This window comes from Pinus tabuliformis, chromosome 1_1 (genome assembly GCF_031772625.1).
Source record: "Pinus tabuliformis cultivar Carrire ecotype Pingquan chromosome 1_1, CPIR1, whole genome shotgun sequence".
In the NCBI taxonomy this organism is placed as follows: domain Eukaryota; kingdom Viridiplantae; phylum Streptophyta; class Pinopsida; order Pinales; family Pinaceae; genus Pinus; species Pinus tabuliformis.
The window spans coordinates 430537115-430547699 of record NC_142297.1 but is presented as its reverse complement, the minus strand read 5'-3'; the positions used below and the strand labels follow the sequence as shown (position 1 = coordinate 430547699).

The window sequence follows — 10585 nt, the reverse complement described above, 5'->3', positions numbered from 1 at the left end:
TAAATAAATACTATTTTTTTAATTTATCTATAATTAAAATTAAATATAATTTATATAAAAAATATTGTTTTAATTTATATATAATTAATATTAAATATTATTTATATATATAATTAAGATGAAATATTATATATATATATATATATATATATATATATATATATATATATATATATATATATATATATATTATAGTCTTAAAATATAAAATAATATTATATGTAATAACTAAACTTTATCTTTCTATCAACGAAATACATATTATAGGAAAGATAAAAGATTACAGTTGCTCACACAGATTGTATCAACTAAACTTTAGCAAAATAACTCAAAACATTATAAACTTTTACTTTAGCAAAATAACTCAAAACATTATAAACTTTTCCTTGCATACAACGTCATCAATGACGATAGCCTGCCATTTTTTAATTTCCGCTGTTCAACTTTTGGCGTTGAGTTCACGTTGAATGAATCACTTACACTTCAAGACAAAACTGAAAAAAGAATATATCAATATAAAACCTAGTATAATCGGAGACTGTCAGATGAGTTAGAATTCATCGATCAGAAGCCATGGCCATGGAAGGCTGCAGCAAAAGAACAAGAGGATTGTACGCAATATTGCTGCCTTTCTTAGGCCACGGTCACTTCAATGCATTCCTTCACCTCTCGAGAATGTTGGTGACGAGAGGCGTAACAGTTATCTACGTTACCCTCCCTTCAAATATCCAATTTCTGAGCCCCCGCGCCGAGGGATGGGGTGATCTACCCTTCTATTTTCAGGATTTATCGGTCCCCGATTCTCCTCTGCCACCGGGCCGCCAGAATCTCAACAAAGTCTCCCGCGATATGGTGCCCATCATATTTGATCTTGTAATCAAAATGGAGAAACCCTTGGAGGCTCTCATGGCGGAGCTGACCGGCCGCGAGTACTACGAATCCAGGGGCCTGCAGCCTCCCGAACGCCTGGTTCTCATCTACGATCTGTTCATGGGCTGGTCTGCCCGCGTGGCGGCGGAGTTCGGCGTCCGGTCGTTTACTTTTAATCCCATGAGCGCGCACATGTGGCTCTGCTTCGAGGCCATGTTCTGGGATGCAGAGTCCACGCGGTCGCTGCCGGAGATCGGCGATGGCGTCGGCAGCATGGCGTTACCAGACTTTGTGACGGCGGCACTCAGTCGGCATATGGATTTCACGCGGATGGCGGATGGAGTTCTGGTTAATACTTTCTTCGAAATGGAGCCCAAATTCCTCGGACATCTCAAGAGCGTCGGCGTCGGAGGCGATGGGTCTAAGCCGGTGTGGGCTGTCGGTCCGGTGATTGATCTCCCGCGTCGAGATAAAATTCGGGCACGGCGGGACGCCGAGATCCTGGAATGGTTAGATCGGCAAAGTCCAGGCTCTGTCGTGTACTTGTCTTTCGGAACGGAGTCATATATTTCTCCAGGGCAGGTAACAGAACTAGCTTTGGGTCTGGAGGCGAGCGGGCAGCCCTTCCTGTGGGTACTGCGGCCGCCGGACTCGAGACTCGCCGACGAAAGGACGGCTGCGTCAGTGGAGGACTGGAAAGCGGAGCTACTGCCGGAAGGCTCCGAGAAACGGGTGGAGGGGCGGTACCTGATAGAAACAGGGTGGGCACCGCAGGCGGCGATTTTGGCACACGAAGCGACAGGGGCTTTATTACCCACTGCGGATGGAATTCGGCTGTGGAGAGCGTGGTCGCGGGCGTTCCGATGATGGCGTTGCCGCTGCAATCGGACCAACCTGGCAACGCTCTGCTTCTGGCAAGGGAAGCGAAAGTGGCGGTGGAGATGAAGACGAGCAACGGTGTCGCTGAAAAGGAGGTAGAGAGGGCTGTGCGATATTTAATGAAGTCGGAAGAAATGAAGCGGAGGGTGAAGGCGTTGAGTGAAGCTGCGGTTGCGGCAGTTTCGGAAGCGGGAGGGGCAGCTTGGCAAAATCTGGATTCTTTTGTGGAATATTTTTCTGAACATAAATAAGAAATAATATTTAGTCTCTATGAATCTCTCAGTCGCCATCAGGATCTCCAACTCTATGAATCTCTCAGTCGCCATCAGGACCTCCAACTTAATTGATGTTTCACATCCGGTCCTGTATTTCTGTTAAATGTGTATTCTGAAATTTAGAATATTGTAGGAATGAGTAGCAGAGTATTGGAATAAATTATGATCACTTCTAAATGTTTGATTCAAAACTGAGATAAGAGAATGACTATCGTCAAATCATTTCATTTAAGGATGATACTGAGTGTTGCATAACAGAGTTACGACAACTGATTTGCAGAATATCTTTCATGATAGCTTGGACCCAAATATAAATATGATTTTTTTATAATTTAAGTTTACGTATTCTATACTTTTATTATGATTTAGGTTTACGTCTAACCTGCTTTATTGTGATTTAAGTTTTGAGTTTGTGTTTTTATTAGAATTTAAGTTTGGGTGGAGCAAAATAAGGGTTTTAAAGTTGATTAATTATAGTTAAAAATTTAGGTGTTTTACTTGAGGGTTTTTTTCAATAGAAAAAGTCATAATTTTATTTTTTTGAAAAATTATATTTTGTAGATGCTTGAAGCATATGTATATGGCTGTCACTGTAATGACAGGAATCAAAAGAAAAAAAACAGAAAAAGAAAAAAGAAAAAAGAAAAAAAAAATCCAGCTAGTTTATACTTTCTTGTCCTTTTTTTTCTCCACTTGTCCCCAACCTCCGGGGTCGGGAGTGGGTGCAATAATAGCTAGCTGGTTTTCCATTATGATCAATGCAAGTTCTTTGTCCGATTTCGAACCCTCAGATCCATGAGCTCGTTTGATGCCGCTCACTTCCAATTGTGGTTCTTTTTGCAGTTCTGAATTGAATGGCCCCAAGGCATTCTCTTCCTTAATAAAAACTATGAAACTTACATTTTATAATTTACCTAATATTGTACATTAATTAATTAATTAAATTAATTTATATTTTGCATAATAATTTATATCACTAATATTACCAATTAACACTTACCAATAAATATTACCAATTTTTTTTTTTTTTTTAATCTAGGACAATCGGTAACGGGTGAGAGTTATCATGAACAGTCCTAGAATCAAATCTAACTCGCTGCCACTATAAACGTAGGCTACGTGCAACCGCCTGCAAACCGCACAATAGCAGTAAATTAAATCTAACTCGGTGCCACTATAAACCTAGGCTACGTGCAATCTCCTGCAAACCGCACAATAGCAATAAACTTATGCCTCAACAAAAACAGATAGAATCACCTACTCTTCTAACTAAAACACAACTAATCATATATATACTCAATAAAATTTAAAATCTCATCTAACAAATTACACCCGAAAAACTTACCCATAAACCTCATATCATTATATCAAATATTACCAATTTTATTCCTACTTTCTTCCCCATATGTTAGAGCCACATCTGTTTCGAAAAGATGCCTCTATGCGATCTTTTCGATGTGCCCGTGACACTGACAACTGACGAGTACCCTCCAAACATTCAAACATGGGATCCCCTCAAAGTGTTAATTGGTAATATTAGTGATGTAAATTATTGTAAATTATTAAGACCCCACCACGGACCCCCTCTCCCTTCCGTATATTTGGACCCACTAGTGTTTCCATTAACTGATTCTCGTGTTAAATCACAACTCCTTTCCTTTCTTTTAGTTCACTCAATGCGGATGGGGGAATGATGTTATTTTCAATATGAGTTGTTTATAAGAAGACGACACTGCGATTGTTTCCTTCGTTAATTTTATTTATTTATTTATTTATGTTTTAAATAATAAGTATAAGTAAAATCTATGCGTGGTATTTGATTTAAATATATAAATTGTGTGTATATAGTTTTTTAGTTTATTTTGTAGAAATTATATATATATATAAAACTATTTGAAATTATTTTTTTATTGAAATTTTATATGTTTAAAATTTCAATTATATTTTTATTTTAAAATTTTAATTATATTTTTATATTAAAATGAATGGGTATATCTAAAAAAAATTCAGCTGTAATTAAATTAGAAATAAAATTATTTGAAAACAATTTTAAATGATTTACTAATTAAACTTATATAATTTGACATCAAATTTCAACCATGTATAAAATGACCTTGTTTAAGAATTTTAATTTTGTATTCTAGGCATATATTAAAGCTTTAAGAAGCATAAAATGACCTTGTTTAGGAATTTGAATTTTGTATTTGAGGCATATACTAAAGCTTTAAGAAGCTTGATAAAATTGTTGTATACACTAAAAGATTATTGAAGAATTTAAAAAGAAACAATTGCCTACTTTAAGAGATCAACTAAAGAATTAAAATTTGAACATTAAATGAAAGGAGTGTTTAAATTTAAACCTCTCATTAAAAACTTGTGAGAGTTACATATTATCAAATTTCAAGTCTTTCAAGTCTGCATAGAATGATCTTGTTAACAATGAGATGCCATTTTAGTTTTTTAATGGTGTTGCAGAGAAATCTATAGAAGTGATCAATTTACTTGGTTAACCAAGGGCTCCATGGAGCCTTTGTAAAAAAAAAAAAAAATCAGGATAGTATTATTATGTGAATCCCATAAATTTAGAATCAAGAAAGATCTAAAATTTAATCCATTTATAATTTAACCAAATTGATATGATATTATTTTACTAAAAATGGGTTCAAACACTATGTCAACGCGCGATCTTGCAGTGCACTCGCTAATCTAGTATTTTTAATGTTATCATCCATAACCCCTTATGCTTCCCACACTGCTCTTACCACGATCCAGAATTGATCCGGGTCCTCATTTCCTACTCTGAATACAGGTATCTTAATCGTGCTTGCCATGTTGAACTGTGGGGATGGTGGATGTGGGATGGGTGACGATGGGGGTGCAGAAGGTGAAGCGGGTGATGGCGTGAGTGGAGGTGATAACTGCGGAATGCGCTGTCTTATTAAACTGACCACACTCCTTGGAGAAACTCGAGCTCTTTCTTCCTCGCTCGCTCGCGGAGGTGAAATTAACTGATTGTTTCCTAACCCTTCGATACCTTTGTAGAACTCTCCGCTCTGCGTCATTCCAATCATTAATGTATTCGCATCACCTGTTTTTCACATAACAACATCTTAATCCAGGTATTCAAAGATTTAATGTAATTACCTCGCAGTCCCTTGAGAAAACGTCTTTTTGCTTCGCTGTAGCTTACAGTCATGTCTATCACAAATTCAGCGATAAACCCCTTATTATCCGATCGAGCTAATGGTATATGAACCACGTGATCTTATCTTCTGATGCCTCTAGTATGCGCACTAACTTCGGAGTCCACACTATTGGTTGATCAAGCTTACATCGTCCCTGGCTGTCGGCTAACCTCGCGATCCAATCATATAGCTATGAAGAGAAGGACGCGAAGAAGATCTTATGGATTTCTGTATATACATAGCAATCCAACCACCTCTTCTCGGATATCTGTGGAGTTCTGTTTTCCTGTCACGAACTCGTGAAGCTTCTGATCCAACCAATCTTCAATTTCCTTCTTCGTAGGATTCCAGTGTTCCAACATCAGAAATCCCTTAGGCAGATCCCGATCCCGGCAACGAAACCATTTGTTGGCTTGTTGGGGCCTGACCCAGGTTTAGAAGTGTTTTAGCCGAACAAATCCTGAAACTACCGGCCCTTTCTGTAACAGTAAAAAATATAAATTATTTTCTTAATAGAAAAATATGCTGACAAATAATTTTATATCTATGTTACCTGTGATCAAGGTTTGCCAGATGACAACAAGGTTGTGGGGACGACTCTCCACCCAACCGTAGGCTCAATTGTGCAAGGATTCTGCTGCAACTGGCCACCCCCGAGCCTCAATCAACGTACTACTACCAGTGCTCCTAGGTCTTAGTATACCATTCTCCCAAGAGAATGAAAGATAGAATCTCGGAATGATAGAATACCTCCCATCCTCCTCACCATCTATTAAATAGAACAAAACATTGGAAGGGGAACCACATGCACACACTCCATGTGTTTGCATGCAACTTTTTTTTCTTGTTTTATTTCTTTACTTTTCTTTTGATTTTTAGCTTTCTTGTTTTATTTCCTTCTTTTTGATAGTTTTCTTGTTTTATTTCTATTTATTCTTATTTAGAGCTTTAATATGGTTATTACTATTTTTATTTTTATTATTTATATAATTTTTAATATCATTTATTATTTAACAGTTATGATTTATTATTTATTATTTATTATTAAGGGGAGGGATATTACACTTTCGGCAACAGTTCGCGGAGCACGGATTGAGGTCTCACCCAAGGTAGTATGGGAGGGTGTTGGAACCAGGTTTTCGCACCCTAGGGATGTCTTGATGAAGCTTGGGAAGTTTGCGAACCGATCCTGCACGCTCGCACTGCTCCGCGCAGCTGTCTAACATTCCTATAGCTCTATAAAGAGAGCGAAGAAGCGCGGTCTAAATCCTATAACCTTACTGCGTTATTATTATAAATATTAACTTAATTTTGTGGGCCCAATATTCTTATCAATTATTCAACATTCATAACAAGTGCGCGCAATCATAAACTGTAAGAAGATGCATAAACATATACCAGAAGCATAAACATACAGATCTACGAATGGATGCACAATATTTCCAAATCAACTTAGCTTTTATTAAACTTTTGTTCTGTCACAATCCCAACTCCTCCCTGCGCACTCAGCTGCAGGGGTCCGCGCACACAGCTGCGGACTCTACCAGGCCTCTGCGCACACAGCTGTAGAGCCTCTTCCTACTCCTACAACCCAAGATTCAGACTTACAGACTCAGAGCAAATATCGCATTCAAAAACCCATATCACTTAAACTCAAGGCTAACTAAAGGCTGACTTCTACACTTAGAGCCTAGCTCTATTTATACATTCCCATGTTTCACGGACCATGGGTAGGCCAACCCAATCTATATTAAATTACAATATTTTAGGGCGAACAACCCTACACTCTCGCGCTCTGCGCTTGCATTTTGCAGGGTCTTTATAATACCCTTACCCAAAATTGTGGGCTTTAAGCCCCAAAATCGTTACGCGGGGGATTTATTGCCCAACACCCATCCTAGCCGACCCACTAAAGGAGCCAAGTTGGCTCCCCGGTGACGGGGTTGCCTTTCTCTTCCTCCCCTGTCTTCGTCTTCCACCTTCGTTGTTCTTTGTTCCCTTTGCTCGAGCCATTTTGTTGTCGCTCCCTGTCAAATTCTCTTTTTTTTCTACACTCTTAGCTTTCCACCAGCCCAGGGCCGCAGGTTGGGTGCTTGATGCTGCTAGAGGTCGCGCCCCAACTGCACACTTGCTTCAAAATTTAAAGACACCATCCGAGTAAGGAACCCACTCCAATGTTTACAAGTAATTGTATGCCAACACAAGATTCTAATGCCACCTTTTTTGTGTGCCTTTCTCTGCCCAGGGCAGAATTTAAATGAATTGACCATGCAAACTATTACCATTCCATCAGTGGTATCGCAACATTTTCCAACAATAATTGATTTCATCAACGAGACACGTATACAGGAATTGAAATGGGTTTCGAGTCGGCCGCAGGACTGAGCCCATAACTTGTCGAACCCCTTGCTTAGTGACCCCATATAGAATGTCGAGGTAGTGGGAATCAAGACCCCATTTTCCATAGTCGGCTTCAATTGCTCGACGTCAATCAAAACCAACCACCAATATTTGAGATGAATTCCATCCAAATAGATGTTCCCAACTCAAGAGATTCGAGACCACAGACCAGACTTACCCATAAATTGACTGACTAGGCTTCTCTACCTTCTCCCCTCTACCACCAAATGGTATATTTGGGATTTCTTGAGCCCCTAACTCTCCCTACACCACAAAAATTTGAATCACCACCCCATTCTCCGCAGACCCAACCCTCTGTCCACTCTTCCAGCCCCATGGGTGGTGAATTTCCAACATCCCTTTGCTTGACCATCTCGACCATGCATGCACCCATGAGAGACAAACAAATCCCAAATTCCAATAACACAAGAATGAGAAAAACTATGGACACTGACCTGACCTAAAGCCCATCGATTCCATGCCTCCGACCCTTGTAGAACCCGTCCCTCCATAGCTCAGACACATTCAATTCCCTGACCCAAGGATGAATACACTGCTCCATTCTAACTAAAATTGCAGGTTGAAGGCTGATAACATACCAGGATTTGCTACCAAATTCTGAGGATTCCGGTTGCCTCCGTCTGTCCCGAATTCCCCTCGCACACCCTCTCCACAGGATCGAAAGCACCCACACTGCTCTCCTCAACAATCCAAACAAAGTTTTACCCTCTCCAACTACCCTTAACACGCTGCCTCGAGCTCTGCCGACTCAATGTTGCATGCACTGCTACCTTACTATGGCTACCTTTTCTTGCTTTGGTGCACAACTTTAAGTTCAAGATAATCTGCACAACTTAAAGTTGGCTACCTTACTATGGCTGCCTTTCCTGGCTAGGGTGCACAACTTTTATTTCAAGAGCATCAGGACAACTTAAAGTTCAAGAGAATCGATTCGTTTAAGCTCAAGAGAATCATCACAATTTGAAGTTCAAGAGAATGGATTCTTTAAATAGAATGGTGGAAGTTGAATTTAAAAACCATAGCTTGAGAAAACTGGCGACAAAAATGAAGATGCAAGAAAACTTATCTCAAAACCCAGTTGAAACACCTCCATATTACAAATTTGCAAGATGGCAGTATACTTGCTATAATAACAACTAGATTTGTGATGCTTGACCCCTACAATGCAGAAGACACTTGTGATTCTTGCAGACACCGAATATACTAAACTTCTTAATCATCGTTTATAATTGATTTAATTTAAGAACCAGTTCTCTCTCTTCTTGAACTGACCTGCCCAAGTGGATAAGATTAAATATATCGATTTTATTAATTATTTAATAGGCCCGCCGTTTTCCTTTGGTTGTAGGTTAGGTTCGGATTGAGCCAAATTCCTATTCTCTGTAGTCTCACTCCTCTTGACAGCTCACTACGAATATTTTCTATTGTCATTGACCCTGTATTCAATGTTTACCATATCAGATTCGGCAACCTCCTCCTGCAATTGAACAAATCAAGCATATATGGTATTGTGATTATAGTTTAACCATGGAATTACTATTAGTTAAATCACCCATGTTCGAGTAATATGATGACGTTTACCATACGAGTTAGCAGTTAGCACGCGTTAGGTGCAATCTTAGCGATCTTCTATTTGAGTAATTATGCAAACTGTACCCTCCTAACAAGCATACAAAGAAAACACAAAATCAAGCCAGCAAGGAAGTGAAACAAGACCAATTTACTTCTCAGTTTCCCCACCTCTTACTTGACTTCCCCTTCTCTGTTCTTTTGTTCATACGAGTGGGTCAGAAGTGAGAGAAAAATCAAAGAAGCGGGCAGTAGGCTTTGGGAGAAAAAATAGTCTACGACTTTGATTGTTGAGCACCTTAAAACATCTTACTACTCTAAGCACCTTTAAACAACTTATTATTACTGATAATGTCAGGCCAGGTGGTAACTCCACAAAGCAAAAACTGATTCGTGTATCCTATTCCATCAGATAGGTTTATTATATACATGAGGGAGAGACTGTTCAGTTCATCTCCCGATGACTGTTCACATTTCTCATTTATTTATTTACATATATTTACCCAATCACAAGGATTAGGTGTCAACATTCCCCCCCTTAATCTGAAGGGATGTTTGTGAGTCCAAGCATCATTCTGAATCGTTCAAGCTTTTCTCTTCCAAGCGCTTTGGTGAAGATGTCTGCAATTTGCTCATTTGTGGAACAATGACGGAGATGGATTGTTTTGGCCTCAACATGATGTCAAATAAGATGATATTTAGTATTGATGTGCTTCGTTCGATCATGGAACTTTGGGTTCTTGGCCAACTTTATTGCAAAGTTATTGTCAATCATGAGTGGAGTTGATTGTACTTGTTTTACCTGCAAATCTTCAAGAATTTTCCTGAGCCACACAATTTCTTTTGTTGCTTCAGCTGCTGCCACGTATTATGCTTCTGTTGTGGAATCTGCTGGAACTGATTGTTTGCGTGATCTCTAGGAGACAGCTCCTAATCCAAGACTCATAGCATATCCTGAAGTTGATACTCCAGTTTTCTTCTCTCCATCGAAGTCTGAATCAGAGTATCCAATCAAGCGGAAGTCGTCTACATGTGTATACTTGATTCCAAAGTCTTGAGTTCCCTTCAAGTACCTTAGAACATTTTTTGCAGCAGACCAATGTCCCTCACAAGGCTTTTGCATAAACCTGGAGAGGATTCCAACATCGAACGAAATGTCTGGTCTGGTAGTAGTTAGGTAGTTGAGACTTCCTACAAGCTGTCTATACTTTGTTGCATCCTCAAATTCCTTTCCTTCAATAGATGTGAGCTTTAAGTTTTGTTCCATTGGATTAGTAAGAGGATTGCACTCTGTCATGCCAAACCTATTCAAAAGATCTCCAATGTATTTCTTTTGAGAAAGAAGTATGGACTTTGGATGTTGGGTTACTTCAATGCCAAGATAGT

The 10585-nt window shown here is 39.1% G+C and overlaps 1 pseudogene; it reads left to right on the top strand.

Moving 5' to 3' along the window:
• The first annotated feature begins 500 nt into the window (after positions 1–500).
• On the top strand, positions 501–2262 carry LOC149213557 (zeatin O-glucosyltransferase-like; annotated as a pseudogene).
• The last annotated feature ends 8323 nt before the right edge of the window (positions 2263–10585 follow it).